A 27,998-nucleotide genomic window follows, 5' to 3' on the forward strand; every position below is an offset into this window, starting at 1 on the left:
AATCTGTCGCTTCAAAAGAAATTGAGGATCTTGATAAGCTAAAGGATGTGAAAATCTTACTTTCCGGGTTACTCTTCGGACCTTCAGCCTTGGCAAGGGCTCCGGGTTGGAGGAAAGTATAGTTACCTCTTCAATCACCGGGTTACTCGCTCCGGTATCATCCTGCTGATAATCAGTGTCAATAAGGTGGTTAAAAACAGACGAAAACCAAGAAAAGAGCCTAAAGAATCAAGGGCTACCTCTGACTCGGAGCTGTCATCCAACTGAAGCAGTTCTGAGGCGCTAGGCTTACTCCCCTTCTTGCGGGGAGCGGCTCTCCTGGTGGCTTTTTTAGCCTTCCTGGCTTTTTTAGCAGCCTCATGGTCATACCTGACCTTCCAGAACTTGTCATTAGCCTGAAAAATGCAACGAAGGTTTTCTTGAAGTTAAGACGAAAATTGTTAAAACGGAAAGTAAAGTGCTCAGATCAGTAGCTTACCGCCGGAGCCGGGTTAGCTTTGCAGAAGGGACTTAAGCCGGTCCTCCTGCAATCTGCCAAGCTCTCGTTCAGAAGGGACTTGGTCATGTCATCAATGACGTCTTCAGGCAAGTCGTTGGGGCTGTGCCGGAGAGGATCATCCTTCCGGCCCGTGTAATCGCACATTAAGTCGGGGCGGCGGCTCAGAGGGATCACCCGCCAAGCAATCCAGACCCGGACCAGATCAACGCCGTTAAGGCCATTTCCCAGAAGAGCCTGAATCTTGTTGATGGTGGGGATCAGTGGTTGACGCTCAGCTTGAGATAATTTGTCTGGCAGGGGGTGATTTGGCTCCAGACGCAGGGCACGAAAGCCGGGCAGAGGGTTCTCATCAGCCGGAGAAGTATCTTGGCAATAGAACCATGTCTGGTTCCAATCCTTTGGGTGGCTTGGCGGCTCAGCATAAGGAAAGAGGCAATCTCTCCGTCGTTGAATGGAGATTCCAGCAAGTTCCAAGCTAGGTCCGTTGGCGCACTCATTCTGGCGGTTCAAGTAAAATAACTCCCTAAAAAGTAGCAGGCTGGGTTCCTCTCCAAGGTATACCTCACAAAACACTTGAAAGTTACAAATGTTCGACACGAAATTGGGTCCTATGTCTTGAGGTCGCAGATCGAAAAAGTTCAGAACATCTCTGAAGAATTTTGAGCCGGGAGGAGCAAAGCCCCGGCTCATGTGATCAGCAAATATAACAACCTCTCCGTCTCTTGGTTGAGGTCTTTCTTCGGACGGGTTAGGGGCACGATAGGACATGACCTCCTTCTTAGGCAGGTAACCCGTCTTCACGAAATCATCTAAGGTATCATCAGTAACATTGGATCTCACCCAGTTGCACGTAATGGGTGCCTTGGGAGCCTTGGGCGGCATGGTGAAAGACGAAAGCCTATGACAAAGGAAAATTTCCGGTTCAAATTTAAGCCGGAGGAAAATTTTAGTTCAGTATTCAGAACGGCAGTTCATGAAGGGGCCTAATGATATATGGCTAAGTGTGTCGGGTTATGTAAGCCGCTGTGGATATCATAAGTAATTCAAGTTGTTTAAAACTCTATCATGAATAAGCCGGAAATTTCACTGCGCGTGGCCTCTTTCAAGCCGGGGACATGAGCCGCCATGGTTAACAGATGCAGGTTTTTGTCTAAGTGTTCGCACAAGTAGGTTTCACAGGTTGCAGGGATTATTTTGGATCAAACGATCGTCCAGAAAGAAAAAAATTTCTAGACCTAGAAAGCTGATACAGAGAAGTTCATGAGCTTAGAACGAGGTCTTTCTGCAGACAAAAGGGATCTACTAGCATAAAAATGAGTGCGAAACCACTACCGCAGGAGATCTACCCTGTTTCCCGGATCAAAAGGGGTCGCGGTGGAAGAACTGTGAAGAACTCGGGATGAACTACGAAGAGCAAGGGAAGAACGGCAGAACCCTAATGCGAATCTACTGCACGGAGTGGCAAGGACTTACTGGCGCTGATGAGATGCGGAGGTGGCCGCCGTTTCTCTGGACCAGTTCAGGGTGATGCAGCGGCCAAGGTCGAGGAAGACAAGGGGCGCGGCAGCGGCGGCGGAGCTCGAGCTCTGGAGCGTCAGAAGAGGAAGACGATGGAGGAGAAGGGTGACGAAGGCTTATGGGCCGGGCCTATTTATAAGGGACGACTGATAAATGGGCGCGAGAAACAAGGAGGCCAAGACGCGATTATCTCGCCACAGAAACGCCTCGATTTTCGGGGTGGTCGTTAAAGATAAGATCCGTTGGGATATGATAGAATAAAAAAATGGATTTAATGGAAGATGACGTCACGGCGGGTTACCAAGAATCCAGAAGATGACGTCACGGCGGGTTATAACCTTCGCACAAGCAGAAGCCGGAAGATTTTCTTTCAAAAGGATTGAAGATTGACATGAACCGGTTCAAATCAATCTGGGGCCTAATGTTGAGGATATAACCATTGGAGTCACCCGCCCAGGAGGGGCCGGGTTACGTTATAATGATCATCACGTGAAGCCCAGTACCAGGCTAAAGGATGGCGGACCAATAGTGGGCTTAAGACCCGGAGGTGGCTTAAGGCCCGTAGTGATAAACCGCCGTTATGGCAAGACTTGTAATGTAAGGCAAGAGTAGTTAAGAGTCCGAGACGGATACTGCTATAAGCCGGCCGGGACTCTGAGAGCCGCGGGGCTTCAACCTCTCTATATAAAGGGACGACCCGGCGGCGGTTCAGGACGAGAGACAACAGATCGAGAGCTGGGCATAGCGATTAAGCTTCCTGGTCATCGAAACCTTAAGTAATACCACCTCAACTGGACGTAGGCTTTTACCATCACCGTAAGGGGCCGAACCAGTATAACCCTCGTGTTCCTTGTCCCGTTTAACCCCTTCAAGCTTCCTAGCTGCGATGGCTCCACGACTAAGTCCTTGCACGAGGACATCTGCCGTGACAATTCCACGACAACGCGGGTATCTTGGAATCGTTCCGATGGTTTTGTGACGAGAACATTGTTCTTGGTGCCACCTGACATTTAGGGGTTGTGGCAGTGTCCCGGGGAGTTGAGCTCCGAGGTGTTGTCGTCACAATTTTATCGTTGCAGTTCTGGAATACCTGAGTTTCGCCGACATCGAAATCTCTTTTATGTAGTTGTTGGTGAGATCACCTCGACGCCACCCAGTAATGGGGCAGGAGTTCGAGAGTATTGCCATAACTCGTATAACGGATGCTTTTCGAAGGTTGAGGTACACGATTTCTGAAGGTTTCTTGGTTATGTGTTGACGGATGGATACAGCTGGATCTAGGGATTGTTAGTTTGGGTGATATATTTTGTGTCCCCTGTATCCCCAACACCAGATTGCATAACCAGAAAGTTTCGGGAGTTTATAAGTGGGAATTCAAGTAGCTCTTAGGATATCTTTCCGACAGACGCATGGTATGAGATTGGGGTTCGACGTCTAGTGGTCCGCCTGTACACGGTTGGTTTTACAGTGGTCTCATAGTGTCTTAAAGAGTCCTTGGCTATGCCGACTCGGGGACGCTTCGTATGTCATGTGCACAGCCTTGTACATGATGGTGCTGTACGATTGAGCCCGTGTGGGCCCCACCACGAAAACTTCGGACGAAATATCTATCATATGTTTGTTCCGGCTTATTCTGCAAGCCAATACTTTGTTTTGTTTTGAATTGTGGTATTCGAGTTGCTTCGAAGTCATATGTTGATTCCATATCTTTTTCAAGTGGCTTCTCAACTTATGGAAATGTGATGACTTACTATGGAATTCATTCGTTCATCCTCGTTCGAATGTTTATTGTGAAGACTATATGTTGCAGTTTCTATCCGTTGATTCTACTTGTCTATTTGTCTATCAAGATGCTAATGGATGTCACCCTCTTCAGGATGGCTCCGCCGACGCGTCAGAATCCGGATCGCAATGAAGGGAGTCAGGCAAACCCTCCGCCACCACCTCCACCTCCGGAGGCATGGCAAGCTATCATGGCAGCCACCAACGGCAATGCTCAGATGATTCTGCAACTCTTGCAAGAACGCACCCAAGGGCAAGGCAATCAAGGAAATCAAGGTCAAGGCAACAATCAGCCTCACTTCGCTACACTCAACTAGTTTCTCGCAAATCAGCCCAAGTCTTTCAGCTACTGTGCCGAGGCCACGGATGCCGATGATTGGCTCATGGACATCAACAAGCATTTTGAATGTAGCAATGTCAGGCCTGAGGACTATGTCAAGTTCGCTTCTTTTCAGCTCAAGGACCAAGCTGCTGATTGGTATCAACAATACAAAGATTCCAGAGGAGGTCGTGTGATCACTTGGACTGACTTCTGTCGGGACTTCAAAGCGCACCACATTCCACAAAGTGTTGTTGAGAGCAAGCGTGAGGAGTTCCGCAATCTCAAGCAAGGCAACATGTCTGTGTATCAATTCAACATCCAGTTTCAGAAACTTGCTCGCTTCGCTAAACAAGACGTTCCTGATGAAAAGAGCATGATCTATCACTTCAGAGGTGGCCTTAGAGAGGATCTGCAGTTAGCTCTCGTTCTTGTTGAGCCTACTCAGTTTGATCAATTCTATAACATGGCACTGAAGCAAGAGGCTGCTCAGCTCAAGTGTGAGGCTTCTAAGAAGAGAGTCAGGGACGCAGTTCAGTCTTCTTCTTCCTCACTTGTGGCAGCTAAGCAACAGAAGTTCTGGTTGCCTCCTCCTCCTCCGTTTCGTCAGCCTTACCAACAGAAGAACAAAGGTGGCCATGGTTCTTCCAACTCTTCCAACTCTGGCTATCAGAACAAGTCTCAGAATCAAGCTCCAAAGTCCAATGCTCCTTACCATCGTCCACTCTCAGAGGTGACTTGCAACAAGTGTCAGCAGAAAGGTCACTATGCTAACAAATGCTCCAACCAAAGGCGTCTGCCTCCTCCTCCTCCTCCTGTCAGATCTTCCAGCAATGCAGTGGTCAAGCATAATCCAAAGTCTGCAAAGGTGAACATGATGAATGCAGCTCAAGCGGAGGAATCTACTGATGTGATAATGGGTAATCTCTCAGTTAATGATATTCCTGCAAAAGTTCTTTTTGATACTGGTGCATCGCTTTGTTTCATGTCAAGACCGTTTTTTGCCAAGCATGAATTCACTTGGTCTTATCTGGATAAACCATTGGGTGTTGTTCCTCCGGGGAAGTCAATGAGAGCCAACTCGATAGTTCCGGATGTTTCCATCAAGATGGGAAACTATAAATTTCTGTCTTCTCCAGTTGTTCTTGGTGACTCGGATATTGATCTAATTCTCGGGATGGACTGGCTTTCCAAGCACAAGGCTCAACTTGATTGTGCTGCCAGGGAAATTCAATTGACACACTCTTCTGTTGATGTTATCATTTATGCTGCTCGTGATGAAACCATTCGGTTATTTTCTCTCAATGAGAAGGGCGAATTGAATCCCATCTCTCAAATTCCAGTCGTTTGTGAGTACCAAGATGTCTTTCCAGAAGAGCTACCGGGTATGCCTCCTCACCAGCCAGTTGAGTTCGTTATCGATCTTGAGCCTGGCACTGAACCCGTTTGCAAGCGTCCATACTAGCTTGGACCCAAGGTGCTGAAGGAATTGAAGAAACAGCTCGATGAACAAGAGCGTCTGGGTTTGATCAGACCGAGTTCTTCTCCATGGGGTTGTGGTGTTCTTTTTGTAAAGAAGAAGGATGGCACGGACCGACTTTGTGTCGACTACCGTCCATTGAACAAGAAGACAATCAAGAACAAGTATCCACTTCCCAACATCAATGAGCTTTTCGAGCAACTCAAAGGTGCTAAAGTATTCTCGAAGCTTGACCTTCGTATGGGTTATCATCAGATTCGCATTCGTGAAGAGGATATTCCCAAGACAACATTCAGAACAAGCTTTGGTTCTTATGAATATACTGCCGTGTCTTTCGGTCTTGTCAATGCTCCTCCAACATTCTCTCGGATGATGAATTTCATCTTCAACCCCTATACCAATGAATTCGTCCTGGTGAATCTCGATGATATCTTGGTCTTCTCCAAGAATAAGAAGGATCATGCCAAACATTTGCGATTGGTGCTCGACAAGCTCAGAGAGTATCAATTCTATGCGAAGTTCTCAAAATGTGAGTTTTGGCTCAATGAAGTTCTTTACCTTGGTCACATCATCTCTGCCAAGGGCATCGCTGTTAACCCCGAGAAGGTGTCCGCAATTGTGAATTGGGAACCTCCTCAGAATGTCAAGCAGCTCCGCAGTTTTCTTGGTCTTGCAAGCTATTGCCGAAGATTCGTTGAGAATTTCTCTAAGATTGCAAAGCCTCTTTCCAACCTCCTCCAGAAGCATGTGAAGTATGTCTGGTCTCCTGAGTGTGACGTTGCTTTCAACACTCTCAAAGAGAAACTAGTCACAGCTCCTGTCTTAACTCCTCCTGATGAATCCAAGCCATTTGAAGTTTTCTGTGATGCTTCTCTCCAAGGTCTCGGTGCTGTGTTAATGCAAGAGAAGAAAGTTGTGGCCTATACCTCTCGTCAGTTGAAGCCCAATGAGAAGAACTACCCCACTCACGATCTTGAGTTGGCGGCAGTTGTCCATGCATTAATAACGTGGAGACATCTCTTGTTGGGAAGACAAGTGGACATATTCACCGATCACAAGAGTCTCAAGTACATCTTCACTCAGCCCAACCTCAACCTCAGGCAGACTCGATGGGTTGAAATGATTCAAGAGTAAAATCCGAGTATTGAATATACTCCAGGCAAGGCTAATGTCATTGCAGATGCTTTAAGCAGGAAGGCTTATTACAACAGCTTAATTCTCAAGCCATTCCAACCGGATCTTTGTGAAGCTTTCCGCAAGTTGAATCTTCAAGTTGTTCCTCAAGGCCTTCTTGCCAACCTCATAGTCTCTCCTACTTTGGAAGATCAAACTCGTGAGGCACAACTCCTGGATACCATGGTGAAGAAGGTGAAACGTGGTATCGACAAGGGTCTTTCCAAATACAAGTACTATCGCATTCATGACAGAGACACTTTATTCTTCGAGGACCGGATTGTGGTTCCCAAAGGTGATCTAAGGAAAGTCATTATGAACGAGGCGCACAATTCTCTTCTTTCCATTCATCCTGGAAGTACGAAGATGTATCATGACCTCAAGCAGTCGTATTGGTGGACTCGAATGAAGCGAGAAATTGCTCAATTCGTGAATGAATGTGATGTCTGCCGAAGAGTGGAAGCAGAACACCAACGACCAGCTGGTCTCCTCCAACCTCTTGCTATCCTAGAATGGAAGTTTGATCATATCGAAATGGACTTCGTGACTGGATTTCCAAAGTCCAAGCGTGGAAATGATGCTATCTTCGTTGTCATCGACAAGCTTTCTAAAGTGGCTCATTTCCTTCCAATCAAAGAATCTATCACAGCAGCTCAGTTGGCAGAGCTATACACCTCCATAATTGTCTCCTTGCACGGCATTCCACAATTGATTTCTTCAGATCGTAGAAGCATCTTCACTTCTAAGTTCTGGGACTCCTTCCAGAAGGCCATGGGCACAAATATTCGCTTCAGCATAGCTTTCCATCCTCAAACTAGTGGCCAAGTCGAGCGAGTCAATCAAATTCTTGAAGATATGCTCAGGGCTTGTGTCATTTTCTTTGGCATGAAATGGGAAGATTGTCTTCCATATGCCGAATTCTCCTACAACAACAGCTTCCAAGCGAGTTCGGGCAAGGCCCCATTCGAGATCCTCTATGGCAGAAAGTGTCGTACTCCTCTCAATTGGTCAGAGACTGGTGAACGCCAACTTCTTGGCAATGACTTAATCACAGAAGCTGAAGAAATGTGTAAAGTCATCCATGATAATCTCAAAGCCGCGCAATCGCGCCAGAAGGGTTACTATGATAGTAAGCACCGTGATGTGGCTTTCGAGATCGGAGACCATGTCTACCTCCGCGTCTCTCCAATGAAAGGCACTCGTCGCTTCGGTATCAAAGGGAAGCTTGCCCCTAGATACGTGGGTCCTTTTAAGATCATTGGCAAAAGAGGCGATCTCACCTATCAACTTGAGCTTCCTTCCAACTTCGCGAACGTGCATGATGTGTTCCACGTGTCACAGCTCCGCAAGTGCTTCAAGACGCCTGAGCGCACTATCAACTTCGAAGAGATTGACCTCCAAGAAGATTTGTCTTATCATGAGCACCCCGTTGCTATTCTTGAAGAAACTGAGCGCAAGACTCGCAACAAGTCAATCAAATTCCTGAAAGTGAAGTGGTCGCACCATTCCGACCGGGAAGCCACCTGGGAACGCGAGGACCACCTCCGTTCCGAATATCCGGAGTTCTTTCAGTCCTAGATCTCGAGACGAGATCCTCTCGTAGTGGTGGAGTGTTTTAACACCCCGCATGTAACTTTCCATATTTGTAACTCCAACTCTTGCCATTTTCGGCTATGTGTTATGATATTCCCTTCGTGGTCGGGTTTTGTCTTTCGTTTTGTATTTTTTCCATGTCATGCATCTCATATCATGTCATCATGTGCATTGCATTTGCATACGTGTTCGTCTCAGGCATCCGAGCATTTTCCCCGTTGTCCGTTTTGCAATCCGGCGCTCCCACCTCCTCCGGCGCACCCCTCTTGTTTTCTTTCATGTGCGGGTGTCTAACGTTCTCGGAATGGACCGAGGCTTGTCAAGTGGCCTTGGTATACCACCGGTAGACCACCGGTCAAGTTTCGTTCCATTTGGAGGTCGTTTGGTACCCCAATGGTTAACCGGGTAACCGCAGATGCCTTCTGTGTGTTGCAGCAAAACCCCCTCTATAAACAGCCCAAAACCCACCGTTCGATCATGATCGTGTGGGCGAAAACCGCACCTCATTTGGACTCTCCTAGCTCCCTCTAGCTATATATACACCTCCCCTCCCGAGACATTCGCAGTCCAAACCCTAGAAATCGCCTCCGGCGCCGCCGGACGTGTCTGTACTGCGCCGGACAATCCCGCCGCCGCCTCCAGCCACCCAGGGGCTGCCACGTGGCAAGCCGCCCCGCGCCGCCGCCGCGGCCCGCCGAAGCCCGTGGCCAGCCCTCCCGGCCCGCGCGCCCAGCGCCCTCCTCCTCCGCGCCCGTGGCTGCCCTCCTCCTCCCGCGCCGCCGCGGCTCCCCGCCGCCGACCTCGTCGCCGACCGCCGCCGCCGCGTCGCCTCCTCCCGCACGATGCCGCCCGCCGGCGCCTTCTCCGCCCGCCGGCGACCTCCAGCCGCGGCCCCACCGTCCCCGGCCGGCGCCGCCCTCCAGCGCCGCACGCCGCCCCGCCGAGCCGCCGTCTCCATGACTGCACTTGGTTGCAATTATGGAGTGCTATAGCATGACTCAATCTTGCTCTACTTTTGCTATAAAATATTTCTGGCAGATTGTTTACGTGTTATTCAATTTTGCCAAGCTTGTTGTAGTTGTTTCATACATGTTATGTATTTGCTCTTACCATGGATAGCTTCATAAACATGCAATCTTGCTGTAGGTATGCTTGTTTTGTCATGCATTGCTTTGTGGTGAGTGCATCAAGCTCACCAAGATGCCTTCATATTATTGTTTCTGACATGCTCTGTTTTCTGCTAAGTCGGAAACCTGTTAACGAAACTTGCTATGTTTACATGGTTGCCATCATATCTTCTGGTCCTTTTTGGCTTATGGTCAGTAAGGGACTTGTGTCATATGCATTTAGTAGAATACTTCCATGCCTTATTTTTCCATGTTAAGTTCCTGTAGCATGTGGATTTCGTGCTCTGAACATTGCTACCTGATGCTGTTTCAGACATGTCCAGTAATTTCACCAAGTCTGTGAACCTGATTTCTTTTGCACTTTTGCCATGCTTGTTTGAGCTTGTTATGTTGTGATCTAGCCGTAGCTCAGTGTTCATCTTTTGTCAAGCATCTCCTGTAGATTACTGTCATATGCTTTGTTGCTACGTTGGAGTGATGTAGCATTGTTACTTGTTGCATTCTAAGTGCTATCTTGCTGTTAATCGCAGATTCGTGTCATTCTTGTTTTGCTTGCCATTTGCAAACCGTGCATCCGTTTCCGGTGATCTTTATATCGATTTCGACCGAAATCATCTCATCTTTACAGTGGCATGCTTGGATTGCCAAGTTACTGCCTTGTTCATCATTTTCCTTCCGGAGCACGCATACGCACCGCATATCATATCTTGCATATCATTCATGTATTGCATCATGTTGCTTGTGCATTCCCCGTGATTGATTGTGGTTCCGTTGCTTGTGTTCTTGTTGTGGGTAGAGCCGGGAGACGAGTTTGTGAACGAGGAACCTGTTGAGTACGCTTACGAGGATCAAGCTTTCGACAACTCTAAGAACCTTGCAGGCAAGATGACCACCCCTCGAAATCACTTCTATCTTTGCTTTGCTAGTTGTTCGCTCTATTGCCATGCGACGCTACCTACCATTTGCTATGTCATGCCTCCCATATTGCCATGTCAGCCTCTAACCATCCTTTCCTAGCAAACCGTTGTTTGGCTAAGTAACCGCTTTTGCTCAGCCCTTCTTATAGCGTTGCTAGTTGCAGGTGAAGTTGAAGTTTGTTCCATGTTGGAACATGGATATGTTGGGATATCACAATATCTCTTATTTAATTAATGCATCTATATATTTGGTAAAGGGTGGAAGGCTCGGCCTTATGCCTAGTGTTTTGTTCCACTCTTGCCGCCCTAGTTTCTGTCATACCGGTATTATGTTCCTTGAGTTTGCGTTCCTTACGCGGTTGGGTGATTTATGGGACCCCCTTGACAGTTCGCCTTGAATAAAACTCCTCCAGCAAGGCCCAACTTTGGTTTTACCATTTGCCACCTAAGCCTTTTCCCCCGGGTTTTCGCGAGCCCGAGGGTCATCTTATTTTAACCCCCGGGCCAGTGTTCCTCTGAGTGCTGGTCCAAACTAGAGCACCGTGCGGGACCGTCCCTTGGCAACTTGGGTTATGTTGGTACCTGTACGCTTCGCTCATCCGTTGTGCCCTGAGAACGAGATATGTGCAGCTCCTATCGGGATTTGTCGGCACATTCGGGTGGCTTTGCTAGTCTTGTTTTACCATTGTCGAAATGTCTTGTAAACCGGGATTCCGAGACTGATCGGATCTTTCCGGGAGAAGGTTTATCCTTCGTTGACCGTGAGAGCTTATGATGGGCTAAGTTGGAACACCCCTGCAGGGTATTATCTTTCGAAAGCCGTGCCCGCGGTTATGAGGCAGATGGGAATTTGTTAATGTCCGGTTGTAGTGAACTTGTCACTTGACCCAATTAAAATACATCAAACGTGTGTGTAGCCGTGATGGTCTCTTCTCGGCGGAGTCCGGGAAGTGAAAACGGTTTGAGTTATGAATGACGTAAGTAGGAGTTCAGGATCACTTCTTGGTCATTGTTAGATGACGACCGTTCCGTTGCTTCTCTTCTCGCTCTCATTTGCGTATGTTAGCCACCATATATGCGTAGTGCCTGCTGCAGCTCCTCCTCATTACACCATCCTTTCCTATGAGCTTAAATAGTGTTGATCTCGCGGGTGTGAGATTGCTGAGTCCTCATGACTCACAGATTCTACCAAAACAGTTGCAGGTGCCGACGATGCCAGTGCAGATGATGGGATCGACCTCAAGTGGGAGTTCGATGAGGAACGTGGTCGTTACTATGTGTCGTTTCCTGATGATCAGTACTGGAGCCCAGTTGGGACGATCGGGGATCTAGCATTTGGGGTTATCTTATTTTCATTTGGATCTTGACCGTAGTCGGTCTATGTGTGTATTTAGGATGATGTATGGATTATATTTATGTATTGTGTGAAGTGGCGATTGTAAGCCAACTCTTTATCCCATTCTTGTTCATTACATGGGATTGTGTGAAGATGACCCTTCTTGCGACAAAACCATAATGCGGTTATGCCTCTAAGTCGTGGCTCGACACGTGGGAGATATAGCCGCATCGTGGGCGTTACACGGGTGTCTGTCTCTCTCACTTTAGTTGAACCGAGTGTGGCTACGCCCGGTCCTTGCGAAGGTTAAAACATCACCAACTTGACAAACTATCGTTGTGGTTTTGATGCGTAGGTAAGAACGGTTCTTGCTAAGCCCGTAGCAGCCACGTAAAACTTGCAACAACAAAGTAGAGGACGTCTAACTTGTTTTTGCAGGGCATGTTGTGATGTGATATGGTCAAGACATGATGCTATATTTTATTGTATGAGATGATCATGTTTTGTAACCGAGTTATCGGCAACTGGCATGAGCCATATGGTTGTCTCTTTATTGTATGCAATGCAATCGCCATGTAATTGTTTTACTTTATCACTAAGCGGTAGCGATAGTCGTAAAAGCAATAAGTTGGCGAGACGACAACGATACTACGATGGAGATCAAGGTGTCGCGGCGGTGACGATGGTGATCATGACGGTGCTTCGGAGATGGAGATCACAAGCACAAGATGATGATGGCCATATCATATCACTCATATTGATTGCATGTGATGTTAATCTTTTATGCATCTTATCGTGCTTTGATTGACGGTAGCATTATAAGATGATCTCTCACTAAAATTTCAAGATAAAAGTGTTCTCCCTGAGTATGCACCGTTGCGAAAGTTCTTCGTGCTGAGACACCACGTGATGATCGGGTGTGATAAGCTCTACGTTCAAATACAACGGGTGCAAAACAGTTGCACACGCGGAATACTCAGGTTAAACTTGACGAGCCTAGCATATGCAGATATGGCCTCGGAACATGGAGACCGAAAGGTCGAGCGTGAATCATATAGTAGATATGATCAACATAGTGATGTTCACCATTGAAACTACTCCATCTCACGTGATGATCGGACATGGTTTAGTTGATTTGGATCACGTAATCACTTAGATGATGAGAGGGATGTCTATCTAAGTGGGAGTTCTTAAGTAATATGATTAATTGAACTTGAATTTATCATGAACTTAGTACCTGATAGTATCTTGCTTGTCTATGTTAATTGTAGATAAATGGCCCGTGCTGTTGTTCCGTTGAATTTTAATGCGTTCCTTGAGAAAGCAAAGTTGAAAGATGATGGTAGCAATTACACGGACTGGGTCCGTAACTTGAGGATTATCCTCATTGCTGCATAGAAGAATTACGTCCTGGAAGCACCGCTAGGTGCCAGGCCTCCTGCAAGAGCAACACCAGAAGTTATGAACGTCTGGCAGAGCAAAGCTGATGACTACTCGATAGTTCAGTGTGCCATGCTTTACGGCTTAGAACCGGGTCTTCAACGACATTTTGAACGTCATGGAGCATATGAGATGTTCCAGGAGTTGAAGTTAATATTTCAAGCAAATGCCCGGATTGAGAGATATGAAGTCTCCAATAAGTTCTACAGCTGCAAGATGGAAGAGAATAGTTCTGTCAATGAGCATATACTGAAAATGTCTGGGTATAATAATCACTTGATTCAACTGGGAGTTAATCTTCCGGATGATAGCGTCATTGACAGAATTCTTCAATCATTGCCACCAAGCTACAAGAGCTTCGTGATGAACTATAACACGCAAGGGATGGATAAGACAATTCCCGAGCTCTTCGCAATGCTAAAGGCAGCGGAGGTAGAAATCAAAAAGGAGCATTAAGTGTTGATGGTCAGTAAAACCACTAGTTTCAAGAAAAAGGGCAAAGGGAAGAAGAAGGGGAACTTCAAGAAGAACAGCAAGCAAGTTGTTGTTCAGGAGAAGAAATCCAAGTCTGGACCTAAGCCCGAAACTGAGTGCTTCTACTGCAAGCAGACTGGTCACTGGAAGCGGAACTGCCCCAAGTATTTGGCGGATAAGAAGGATGGCAAGGTTAACAAAGGTATATGTGATATACATGTTATTGATGTGTACCTTACTAATGCTCGCAGTAGCACCTGGGTATTTGATACTGGTTCTGTTGCTAATATTTGCAACTCAAAACAGGGGCTACGGATTAAGAGAAGATTGGCTAAGGACGAGGTGATGATGCGCGTGGGAAATGGTTCCAAAGTTGATGTGATCGCCGTCGGCACGCTACCTCTACATCTACCTTCAGGATTAGTATTAGACCTAAATAATTCTTATTTGGTGCCAGCGTTGAGCATGAACATTATATCTGGATCTTGTTTGATGCGAGATGGTTATTCATTTAAATCAGAGAATAATGGTTGTTCTATTTATATGAATAATATCTTTTATGGTCATGCACCCTTGAAGAGTGGTCTATTTTTAATGAATCTCGATAGTAGTGACACACATATTCATAATGTTGAAGCCAAAAGATGCAGAGTTGATAATGACAGTGCAACTTATTTGTGGCACCGTCGTTTAGGTCATATCGGTGTAAAGCGCATGAAGAAACTCCATACTGATGGACTTTTGGAATCACTTGATTATGAATCACTTGGTACTTGCGAACCGTGCCTCATGGGCAAGATGACTAAAACACCGTTCTCCGGAACTATGGAGAGAGCAACAGATTTATTGGAAATCATACATACAGATGTATGTGGTCCGATGAATATTGAGGCTCGTGCCGGATATCGTTATTTTCTCACCTTCACAGATGATTTGAGCAGCTATGGGTATATCTACTTAATGAAACATAAGTCTGAAACATTTGAGAAGTTCAAAGAATTTCAGAGTGAAGTTGAAAATCATCGTAACAAGAAAATAAAGTTTCTACGATCAGATCGTGGAGGAGAATATTGAAGTTACGAGTTTGGCTTACATTTGAAACAATGCGGAATAGTTTCGCAACTCACGCCACCCGGAACACCACAGCGTAATGGTGTGTCCGAACGTCGTAATCGTACTTTATTAGATATGGTGCGATCTATGATGTCTCTTACTGATTTACCGCTATCGTTTTGGGGTTATGCTTTAGAGACGGCTGCGTTAACTCTAAATAGGACACCATCGAAATCCGTTGAGACGACGCCTTATGAACTATGGTTTGGCAAGAAACCAAAGTTGTCGTATCTTAAAGTTTGGGGTTGCGATGCTTATGTGAAGAAACTTCAACCTGATAAGCTCGAACCTAAATCGGAGAAATGTGTCTTCATAGGATACCCAAAGGAGACTGTTGGGTACACCTTCTATCACAGATCCGAAGGCAAGATATTCGTTGCTAAGAATGGATCCTTTCTAGAGAAGGAGTTTCTCTCGAAAGAAGTGAGTGGGAGGAAAGTAGAACTTGATGAGGTAACTGTACCTGCTCCCTTATTGGAAAGTAGATCATCACAGAAATCAGTTTCTGCGACACCTACACCAATTAGTGAGGAAGTTAATGATAATGATCATGAAACTTCAGATCAAGTTATTACTGAACCTCGTAGGTCAACTAGATCAAGATCCGCACCAGAGTGGTACGGTAATCCTGTTCTGGAGGTTATGTTACTAGACCATGACGAACCTACGAACTATGAAGAAGCGATGGTGAGCCCAGATTCCGCAAAATGGCTTGAAGCCATGAAATCCGAGATGGGATCCATGTATGAGAACAAAGTATGGACTTTGGTTGACTTGCCCGATGGTCGGCAAGCCATTGAAAATAAATGGATCTTCAAGAAGAAGACTGATGCTGACGGTAATGTTACTATCTATAAAGCTCGACTTGTTGCGAAAGGTTTTCGACAAGTTCAAGGGATTGACTACGATGAGACCTTCTCACCCGTAGCGATGCTTAAGTCTGTCCGAATCATGTTAGCAATTGCCGCATTTTATGATTATGAAATTTGGCAAATGGATGTCAAAACTGCATTCCTGAATGGTTTTCTGGAAGAAGAGTTGTATATGATGCAACCGGAAGGTTTTGTCGATCCAAAGGGAGCTAACAAAGTGTGCAAGCTCCAGCGATCCATTTATGGACTGGTGCAAGCCTCTCGGAGTTGGAATAAACGCTTTGATAGTGTGATCAAAGCATTTGGTTTTATACAGACTTTTGGAGAAGCCTGTATTTACAAGAAAGTGAGTGGGAGCTCAGTAGCATTTCTGATATTATATGTGGATGACATATTGCTGATTGGAAATGATATAGAATTTCTGGATAGCATAAAGGGATACTTGAATAAGAGTTTTTCAATGAAAGACCTCGGTGAAGCTGCATATATATTAGGCATTAAGATCTATAGAGATAGATCAAGACGCTTAATTGGACTTTCACAAAGCACATACCTTGACAAAGTTTTGAAGAAGTTCAAAATGGATCAAGCAAAGAAAGGGTTCTTGCCTGTACTACAAGGTGTGAGATTGAGTAAGACTCAATGCCCGACCACTGCAGAAGATAGAGAGAAGATGAAAGATGTTCCCTATGCTTCAGCCATAGGCTCTATCATGTATGCAATGCTGTGTACCAGACCTGATGTGTGCCTTGCTATAAGTTTAGCAGGGAGGTACCAAAGTAATCCAGGAGTGGATCACTGGACAGCGGTCAAGAACATCCTGAAATACCTGAAAAGGACTAAGGATATGTTTCTCGTTTATGGAGGTGACAAAGAGCTCATCGTAAGTGGTTACGTTGATGCAAGCTTTGACACTGATCCGGACGATTCTAAATCGCAAACCGGATACGTATTTACATTGAACGGTGGAGCTGTCAGTTGGTGCAGTTCTAAGCAAAGTGTCGTGGCGGGATCTACGTGTGAAGCGGAGTACATAGCTGCTTCGGAAGCAGCAAATGAAGGAGTCTGGATGAAGGAGTTCATATCCGATCTAGGTGTCATACCTAGTGCATCGGGACCAATGAAAATCTTTTGTGACAATACTGGTGCAATTGCCTTAGCAAAGGAATCCAGATTTCACAAGAGAACCAAGCACATCAAAAGACGCTTCAATTCCATCCGGGATTTAGTCCAGGTGGGAGACATAGAAATTTGCAAGATACATACGGATCTGAATGTTGCAGACCCGTTGACTAAGCCTCTTCCACGAGCAAAACATGATCAGCACCAAGACTCCATGGGTGTAAGAATCATTACTGTGTAATCTAGATTATTGACTCTAGTGCAAGTGGGAGACTGAAGGAAATATGCCCTAGAGGCAATAATAAAGTATTATTTATTTCCTTATATCATGATAAATGTTTATTATTCATGCTAGAATTGTATTAACCGGAAACATAATACATGTGTGAATACATAGACAAACAGTGTGTCACTAGTATGCCTCTACTTGACTAGCTCGTTAATCAAAGATGGTTATGTTTCCTAGCCATAGACATGAGTTGTCATTTGATTAACGGGATCACCTCATTAGGAGAATGACGTGATTGACTTGACCCATTCCGTTAGCTTAGCACTCGATCGTTTAGTATGTTGCTATTGCTTTCTTCATGACTTATACATGTTCCTATGACTATGAGATTATGCAACTCCCGTTTACCGGAGGAACACTTTGTGTGCTACCAAACGTCACAACGTAACTGGGTGATTATAAAGGTGCTCTACAGGTGTCTCCAAAGGTACTTGTTGGGTTGGCGTATTTCGAGATTAGGATTTGTCACTCCGATTGTCGGAGAGGTATCTCTGGGCCCACTCGGTAATGCACATCACTATAAGCCTTGCAAGCATTGTGACTAATGAGTTAGTTGCGGGATGATGTATTACGGAACGAGTAAAGAGACTTGCCGGTAACGAGATTGAACTAGGTATCGAGATACCGACGATCGAATCTCGGGCAAGTAACATACCGATGACAAAGGGAACAACGTATGTTGTTATGCGGTCTGACCGATAAAGATCTTCGTAGAATATGTAGGAACCAATATGAGCATCCAGGTTCCGCTATTGGTTATTGACCGGAGAGGTGTCTCGGTCATGTCTACATAGTTCTCGAACCCGTAGGGTCCGCACGCTTAACGTTACGATGACAGTTATATTATGAGTTTATATGTTTTGATGTACCGAAGGTTGTTCGGAGTCCCGGATGTGATCACGGACATGACGAGGAGTCTCGAAATGGTCGAGACATAAAGATTGATATATTGGACGACTATATTCGGACACCGGAAGTGTTCCGGAGAAGTTTCGGATAAAACCGGAGTGCCGGAGGGGTTACCGGAACCCCCCGGGGAAGTATTGGGCCTTAGTGGGCCTGAGGGGAGAGAGAGGGCAGCAGCCAGGAGGTGGCGCGCCCCCTCCCATGAGGAGTCCGAATTGGACTAGGGGAGGGGGGCGCGGCCCCTCTTTCCCTCTCCCTCTCCCTCTCTTTCCTTCCCCCTCTCTCTTCCTAGTTGGACTAGGAAAGGGGAGTCCTACTCCTACTAGGAGGACTCCCCCCTCTCCTTGGCGCGCCCCAAGGGCAGCCGGCCTCCCCCCTTGCTCCTTTATATACGGGGGCAGGGGGGCACCTCTAGACACACAATTGATATACGATATTTTAGCCGTGTGCGGTGCCCCCCTCCACCATATTACACCTCGATAATATCGTTGCGGAGCTTAGGCGAAGCCCTACGTCGGTACAACATCATCATCGTCACCACGCCGTTGTGCTGACGAAACTCTCCCTCAACACTCGGCTGGATCGGAGTTCGAGGGACGTCATCGAGCTGAACGTGTGCTGAACTCGGAGGTGCCGTGCGTTCGGTACTTGATCGGTCGGATCGTGAAGACGTACGACTACATCAACCGCGTTGTGATAACGCTTCCGCTTTCGGTCTACGAGGGTACGTGGAGAACACTCTCCCCTCTCGTTGCTATGCATCACCATGATCTTGCGTGTGCGTAGGAATTTTTTTGAAATTACTACGTTCCCCAACAAAGCTCGCTGGAGACGTGAAGCTGGTCGAGGAGGCTAACAAGGCGGCTCTCCATGGAGATAACACCCCTAGTCCTGCTCTGCGGGGTCTCCGCATGATCACTAGATCAACACAAGTAGCTACAAGTGCTCCTTGAGCTGTTTGGCTAGGGGAAGAAGAAGGGCAAGGCTAGCTCTCCTTTTCTCTCTATGTGGTGTGTAAAACTCTATGAGATCAACCCTTTGCATGGGTGTCCCGGGGGATTTATATAGGCCTACCCCCCAGGGGTACAATGGTAATCCGGCTGGGCGCGGGTCCCAGCCGTCAGTGTCTGTGCTCGCCGGCTTCTCCGCCGGCCATTGGGGCCCGCCGACTGGTGGGTCCCGCCGGCTGCCGGCCTCTTGGCCGACAAGCCGCCCCCACCGCCTGGGGGCCTTGTCAGCGGCTGGTTACTGTTGCCTCGCCCCTAATGACAAGGGCTTTGTCGAGGTAAGCGTGGCTACAGTGCCGCCGCTTTACGGGCTTTCACTGTAGCCTCACCTCGTCTTGTCTCCTTAATGATGCACATGTTTCGTGGGAGGGAGGTAGCCGGCTATTGGGAGCCGGCTACGCCCTAGGCCGACTAGGGGAGGCTGGGCCGCCTTTGAGCGTCTCTCTGGCTAAAGGGGCCCGCCACCCGCGAGCGGTACTGGCACCTGTCATGGGTGACGTCGAGGTCAACATGGCTACAGTGCCGCGCCGAACAGGGGATGGCTGAGCCGTACGACGCCCTGTGGCCATGCATGTTCCGGGATTCGGGGGTAGTGGTCCGTACTGCGGCCACGCCCGTCTTATCACCGTTATGTGGGTGCAGCCCTGGTGGGTGCAGTCTTGGCCGGCTTCTGGGAGTCGGCCTTCTTCATGGCCGGCTTCTGGGAGTTGGTCCTCTTGGGGCCGGCTTCCTGGAGTCGGCCATCTCGTAGCTTTCTTCGGGAAGGTTTTTTGAGGCCGGGTCGCCTTCCGATAGTCGGCCTTGGGGATAGCCGGCCAGAGGAAGGCGGCCCCATGCTCTGGATGCTTGGAGGCTCGATTGGCCTGAAATTTTTTCGAAGAGCCAGGAGGAGTCGGTTAGGCTACCCGTGGCCATTTACTCCAACACCTGCATCTCCTCCGGCAGCGCTGCCGTGCCCGCACGCCTATGGCGAAGCTCCGGTGAGCCAAGCCATGCCCATGCCCCTGTTTCTTCCTTCCCCTTCACCTTCTATCTCTCACACGTCTCCGTCCCTCTCTGATGCGTCCACAGGAGGAGCTTCACCCTCGCCGGAGTCCTTCTCCTCGCCGCTGCCTCCGCCAAAGCCCTCATCGCCGGCCTCCCCTGCTTCTGCGTGCGGGGACGACGACCAGCGCCAAGTCCTGCTCGTTCTGGAGCGTTGACCGCGCCCCTCCACCTTGTTCGATCCGGCCAGCGTGGACGAGCACCACGGCCTCGCCTCGGCCCAGCTGGATCTGCCTGCCCCAAGCCTCTACACCGACTGGGCCATGACCCATGGTGAGAAAACCCCCAGCCTCCCTTGTGCACTGTTGGGCCAGCAGTTTCATTCCATCATGTGTTTTTATCCGTGGAGCGATTTTGCCATTTATCCAGAGACTGCAGTTTTTCAGAAAACCCCTTAATGTTCATGCATCAATAATTCACTAACCATGCATCAGAATTAAATAAACTATATATGTAAGATGCTCAGTTTTTCATGTACTGTCATAATATGCCACTTTCATCCATGTTAAAATGTTTAAGTTGTTGTTTACATTTATTTTGCATAAATGCCATGCTAAAATATCCTTTATTTCATAACTAAATAACCGTAGCTCTGAATTTAATAAACTTTATATGTAAATGGGGTAGAAAAATGCCTAGTTTAACATGGTGCACTTCATTTTTCTGTTTAACAACATTAAAATTGTGTTTAGGGAAGAACAGTACCAAATCAAAAATATGCTTATGGGGATTTTCCGGAATTGTTGTTTGTTGTTCCGACCTCATTTAAACTTGCCTAAATAGTTAGTTTTCATATGCTTCACCCCTTGCCATGTTTAACAACATTTAATATTGTTGGGTACATAACCGAGAGAGAACTAAATAATTGATGTGGTGTTTCGTCAATATGCAACCCGTTGCATATTAAATCGGACATGCATCATACTTGATTGTGCATCATGCCATGTTTATGTGATGGTTGTTTTACCATGATGTTTGCTTTTGTCCGGTTGCACTTCTCCTTGATAGTTCCCGTTACATTGCGATTGTGAGGATTCGTTCGACTACGTCCGTTTGTCTTCTTCATGGACTCGTTCTTCTTCCTTGCGGAACCTCAGGCAAGATGACCATACCCTCGAAATCACTTCTATCTTTGCTTGCTAGTTGTTCGCTCTATTGCTTTGCCGCGCTACCTACCACTTGCTATATCATGCCTCCCATATTGCCATGTCAAGCCTCTAACCATCCTTTCCTAGCAAACCGTTGTTTGGCTAAGTTACCGCTTTTGCTCAGCCCTTCTTATAGCGTTGCTAGTTGCAGGTGAAGATGAAGTTGGGTCCATTTTGAAACATGGATATTTTTGGGTTATCACAATATCTCTTATTTAAATAATGCATCTATATACTTGGTAAAGGGTGGAAGGCTCGGCCTTATGCCTGGTGTTTTGTTCCACTCTTGCCGCCCTAGTTTCCATCATACCGGTGTTATGTTCCTTGATTTTGCGTTCTACGCGGTTGGGTGTTATGGGAACCCCTTGACGGTTCGCTTTGAATAAAACTCCTCCAGCAAGGCCCAACCTTGGTTTTACATTTGCCTACTTAAGCCTTTTCCCTTGGGTTTTCGCGAGCCCGAGGGTCATCTTTATTTAACCCCCCGAGCCAATGCTCCTCTGAGTGTTGGTCCAAACTAGAGCCCGTGCGGGACTGTCCCTTGGCAACTTGGGTTATGTTGGTACCTGTACGCTTAGCTCATCCGGTGTGCCCTGAGAACGAGATATGTGCAGCTCCTATTGGGATTTCTCGGCACAGTCGGGTGGTCTTGCTGGTCTTGTTTTACCATTGTCGAAACGTCTTGTAGCCGGGATTCCGAGACTGATCGGGTCTTCCCGGGAGAAGGAATATCCTTCGTTGACCGTGAGAGCTTATGATGGGCTAAGTTGGGACACCCCTGCAGGGTATAAACTTTCGAGAGCCGTGCCCGCGGTTATGTGGCAGATGGGAATTTGTTAATGTCCGGTTGTAGAGAACTTGACACTTGACTTAACTAAAATACATCAACCGCGTGTGTAGCCATGATGGTCTCTTCTTGGCGGAGTCCGGGAAGTGAACACGGTTCTTGTGTTATGGTTGTGCGTAAGTAGTTTCAGGATCACTTCCTGATCTTTTCTAGCTTCTCGACCTTGGTGTTGCTTCTCTTCTCGCTCTCATTTGCGTATGTTAGCCATCATATATGCTTAGTGCTTGCTGCAGCTCCACCTCATTACCCCTTTCCTACCCATAAGCTTAAATTGTCTTGATCTCGCGGGTGTGAGATTGCTGAGTCCTCGTGACTCACAGATTCTACCAAAACAGTTGCAGGTGCCGACGATACCAGTGCAGGCGACGCAATCGAGCTCAAGTGGGAGTTCGACGAGGACCTTGGTCGTAACTATGTTTCGTTTCCTGATGATCAGTAGTGGAGCCCAGTTGGGACGATCTGGGATCTAGCATTTGGGGTTGTCTTCTTTTATTTTGGGTTCCGTAGTCGGACCTTGATTGTACTCTGGATGATGTATGCTTAACTTGTTATTTGTGTGAAGTGGCGATTGTAAGCCAACTCTTTATCCCATTCTTGTTCATTACATGGGATTATGTGAAGATGACCCTTCTTGCGACAAAACCACCATGCGGTTATGCCTCCAAGTTGTGCCTCGACACTTGGGAGATATAGCCGCATCGTGGGTGTTACAATATGACCGAGCTGGATTATGGTGGAGGGGGGCACCGCACACGGCTAAGAAAGCTCAACAATCAACTTGTGTGTCTATGGGGTGCCCCCTGGCCACGTATATAAAGGATGGAGGGAGGAGGAGGCCGGCCCTCATAGGGCGCGCCCAAGTGTGGAGTCCTACTAGGACTCCCTAGTCCTAGTAGGATTCCACCTCCCACATGGAATAGGAAAAAGGGAAGGGAGAAGGAGAAGGAAGGAAGGGGGCGCCCCCCTCCCTAGTCCAATTCGGACCAGTCCATGGGGAGGGGTGCGGCCACCCTTTGAGGCCTTTCTCTCCTTTCCTGTATGGCACATTAAGGCCCAATACGAATTCCCGTAACTCGCCGGTACTCCAAAAATACCCGAATCACTCGGAACCTTTCTGATGTCCGAATATAGTCGTCCAATATATCGATCTTTACATCTCAACCATTTCGAGACTCCTCGTCATGTACCCGATCTCATCCGGGACTTCGAACTACCTTCGATACATCAAAACACATAAATTCATAACACAAATCGTCACCAAACGTTAAGCGTGCGGACCCTACGGGTTCGAGAACTATGTAGACATGACCGAGACACGTCTCCGGTCAATAACCAATAGCGGAACCTGGATGCTCATATTGGCTCCTACATATTCTACGAAGATCTTTATTGGTCAAACCGCATAACAACATACGTTGTTCCCTTTGTCATCGGTATGTTATTTTCCCGAGATTCGATCGTCGGTATCTCAATACCTAGCTCAATCTCGTTACCGGCAAGTCTCTTTACTCGTTCCATAATGCATCATCCCGCAACTAACTCATTAGTCACGTTGCTTGCAAGGCTTATAGTGATGTGCATTACCGAGAGGGCCCAGAGATACCTCTCCGACAATCGGAGACACCTGTAGAGCACCTTTATAATCACCTAGTTACGTTGTGACGTTTGGTAGCAGACAAAGTGTTTCTCCGGTAATCGGGAGTTGCATAATCTCATAGTTATAGGAACATGTATAAGTCATGAAGAAAGCAATAGCAACATACTAAATGATCAAGTGCTAAGCTAACGAAATGGGTCAAGTCAATCACATCATTCTCTAATGATGTGATCTCGTTAATCAAATGACAACTCATGTCTATGGCTAGGAAACTTAACCATCTTTGATTCAATGAGCTAGTCAAGTAGAGGCATAGTAGTGACACTCTGTTTGTCTATGTATTCACATATGTATCAAGTTTCTGGTTAATACAATTCTAGCCTGAATAGTAAACATTTATCATGAAATAAGGAAATAAATAATAACTTTATTATTTCCTCTAGGGCATATTTCCTCAGTTTCGAGTTACTACTCTTAGCAACTGAACTAGTATCAAATACCGAGGGGTTTCTACAAACACTAGTAAAGCACACATCAATAACATGTATATCAAATGTACCATTGTTCACTTTGCCATCCTTCTTATCCGCCAAGTATCTAGGGGCAGTTCCGCTTCCAGTGACCATTTCCTTTGCAGTAGAAGCACTCAGTTTCAGGCTTGGGTCCAGCTTTGGGTTTCTTCATGAGAGTGGCAACTTGCTTGCCATTCTTCTTGAAGTTTCCTTTCTTTCCCTTGCCCTTTTACTTGAAACTAGTGGTCTTGTCAACCATCAACACTTGATGCTTTTTCTTGATTTCTACCTCCGCCGATTCCAGCATCGCGAAGAGCTTGGGAATCGTTTCCATTATCACTTGCATATTATAGTTCATCACGAAGTTCTAGTAACTTGGTGATAGTGACTAGAGAACTTTGTCAATCACTATCTTATCTGGAAGATTAACTCCCACTTGATTCAAGTGATTGTAGTACTCAGACATTCTGAGCACATGCTCACTAGCTGAGCTATTCTCCTCCATCTTGTAGGCAATGTACTGTCAGAGGTCTCATACCTCTTGACACGGGCATGAGTATGAGATACCAATTTCAACTCTTGGAAAATCTTATATGCTCCGTGGCGTTCAAAACATTTTTGAAGTCCCGGTTCTAAGCCCTAAAGCATGGTGCACTAAACTATCAAGTAGTCATCATACCAAGCTTGTCAAACGTTCATAACGTCTGCATCTGCTCCTGCAATAGTTCTGTCACCTAGCGGTGCATCAAGGACATAACTCTTCTGTGCAGCAATGAGGATAATCCTCAGATCACGGACCTAGTCCGCATCATTGCTACTATCATTTTTCAACTTAGTTTTCTCTAGGAACATATCAAAAATAAACGGGGAGCTACATCGTGAGCTATTGATCTACAACATGGTTATGCAAATACTACCAGGACTAAGTCCATGATAAATGATAAATTAAAGTTCAATTAATCATATTACTTAAGAACTCCCACTTAGATAGACATCCCTCTAGTCATCTAAATGATCACGTGATCCAAATCAACTAAACCATGTCGGATCATCACGTGAGATGGAGTAGTTTTCAATGGAGAACATCACTATGTTGATCATATCTACTATATGATTCACGTTCGATCTTTTGATCTCAGTGTTACGAGGCCATATCTGCATATGCTAGGCTCGTCAAGTTTAACCCGAGTACTCTGCATGTGCAAAACTGGCTTGCACCCGTTGTATGTGAACGTAGAGCTTATCACACCCGATCATCACGTGGTGTCTCAGCACGAAGAACTGTCGCAACGGTGCATACTCAGGGAGAACACTTATACCTTGAAATTTAGTGAGAGATCATCTTATAATGCTACCGCCGTACTAAGCAAAATAGATGCATAAAAGATAAACATCACATGCAATCAAAATATGTGACATGATATGGCCATCATGATCTTCTGCTTTTGATCTCCATCTCCAAAGTACCGTCATGATCTCCATCGTCACCGGCATGACACCATGATCTCCATCATCTTGATCTCTATCAACGTGTTGTCACATGGTCGTCTCGCCAACTATTGCTATCGCATAGCGATAAAGTAAAGCAATTATATGGCGCTTGCATCTTATGCAATAAAGAGACAACCATAAGGCTCCTGCCAGTTGCCGATAACTTTAACAAAACATGATCATCTCATACAACAAATTATATCACATCATGTCTTGGCCATATCACATCACAACATGCCCTGCAAAAACAAGTTAGACATCCTCTACTTTGTTGTTGCAAGTTTTACGTGGCTGCTACGGGCTTAGCAAGAACCGTTCTTACCTACGCATCAAAAACCACAACGATTTTTCGTCAAGTGTGTTGTTTTAACCTTCAATAAGGACCGAGCGTAGTCACACTCGATTCAACTAAAGTTGGAGTAACAGACACCCACTAGCCACCTGTGTGGGAAGCACGGCGGTAGAAACACTCTCACGAATACGGTCATGTAATGTCGGTCTGGGCCGCTTCATCCAACAATACCGCCAAATCAAAGTATGACATGCTGGTAAGCTGTATGGCTATTATCGCCCACAACTCTTTGTGGTCTACTCGTGCATATAACATCTACGCATAGACCTGGCTCTGATACCACTGTTGGGGAACGCAGTAATTTCAAAACAAAATCCTACGAACACCCAAGATCTATCTAGGTGATGCATAGCAAGGAGTGGGAGAGTGTGTCCACGTACCCTCGTAGACCAAAAGCGGAAGCGTTATATCAACGCGGTTGATGTAGTAGTACGTCTTCATGATCCGACCGATCCTAGCACCGAACGTACGGCACCTCCGTGTTTAGCACACGTTCAGCTCGATGACGTCCCTCGTACTCTTGATCCAGTTGAGGCCGAGGGAGAGTTCTGTCAGCACGACGGCGTGGCGATGGTGATGATGAAGTTACCGGCGCAGGGCTTTGCCTAAGCACTACGACGATATGACAAATGTGTGTAACTGTGGAGGGGGGCAGCACACACGGCTAAAAGATCAACTTGTGTGTCTTGGGGTGCCCCCTTGGCCACGTATATAATGGAGGGAGGAGGAGGAGGCCGGCCTAGGAGGGGCGCGCCTATAGGGGGAGTCCAACTAGGATTCCCAATCCTAGTTGGAGTCCCCTTCCTTTTTCAACAGGGGAGAGAGGGAACGAGTAGGAGAGGAAGAAGGAAAGAGAGGGGGGCGCCGCCCCCTCCCTAGTCCAATTCGAACTTGCCATTGGGGGGCTGCCAACCCTTGAGGCCCTACTCTCCTTTCCCGTATGGCCCATTAAGGCCCACTACTTCCCCCGGCGAATTCCCGTAACTCTCTGGTACTCCAAAAAATACCCGAATCACTCGGAACCTTTCCGATGTCCGAATATAACCTTCTAATATATCGATCTTTACCTCTCGACCATTTCGAGACTCCTCTTCATGTCCGTGATCTCATCCGGGACGCCTAACAAACTTCGGTCATCAAATCACATAACTCATAATACAAATCGTCATCGAACGTTAAGCGTGCGGACCCTACGGGTTCGAGAACTATGTAGACATGACCAAGACTGATCTCCGGTCAATAACCAATAGCAGAACCTGGATGCTCATATTGGCTCCTACATATTCTACGAAAAATCTTTATCGGTCAAACCGCATAACAACATACGTTGTTCCCTTTGTCATCGGTATGTTACTTGCCTGAGATTCGATCGTCGGTATGACCATACCTAGTTCAATCTCGTTACCGGCAAGTCTCTTTACTCGTTCCGTAATGCATCATCCCGTAACTAACTCATTAGTCACATTGCTTGGAAGGCTTATAGTGATGTGCATTACCAAGAGGGCCCAGAGATACCTCTCCGATACACGGAGTGACAAATCCTAATCTCGATCTATGTCAACTCAACAAACACCATCGGAGACACCTGTAGAGCATCTTTATAATCACTCACTTACGTTGTGACGTTTGATAGCACACTAAGTGTTCCTCCGGTATTTGGGAGTTGCATAATCTCATAGTCAGAGGAACATGTATAAGTCATGAAGAAAGCAGTAGCAATGAAACTGTAACGATCATAATGCTAAGCTAACGAATGAGTCTTGTCCATCACATCATTCACTTAATGATGTGACCCCATTCATCAAATGACAACACATGTCTATGGTCAGAAAACTTAACCATCTTTGATTAACGAGCTAGTCTAGTAGAGGCATACTAGGGACACTTCGTTTTGTCTATGTATTCACACATGTACTAAGTTTCCGATTAATACAATTCTAGCATGAATAATAAACATTTATCATGAAATAAGGAAATAAATAATAATTTTATTATTGCCTCTAGGGCATATTTCCTTGAGATGCTTATATTTGCTATGAA

This window comes from Triticum aestivum, chromosome 7D, assembly GCF_018294505.1.
Source record: "Triticum aestivum cultivar Chinese Spring chromosome 7D, IWGSC CS RefSeq v2.1, whole genome shotgun sequence".
Taxonomy (NCBI): Eukaryota; Viridiplantae; Streptophyta; class Magnoliopsida; order Poales; family Poaceae; genus Triticum; species Triticum aestivum.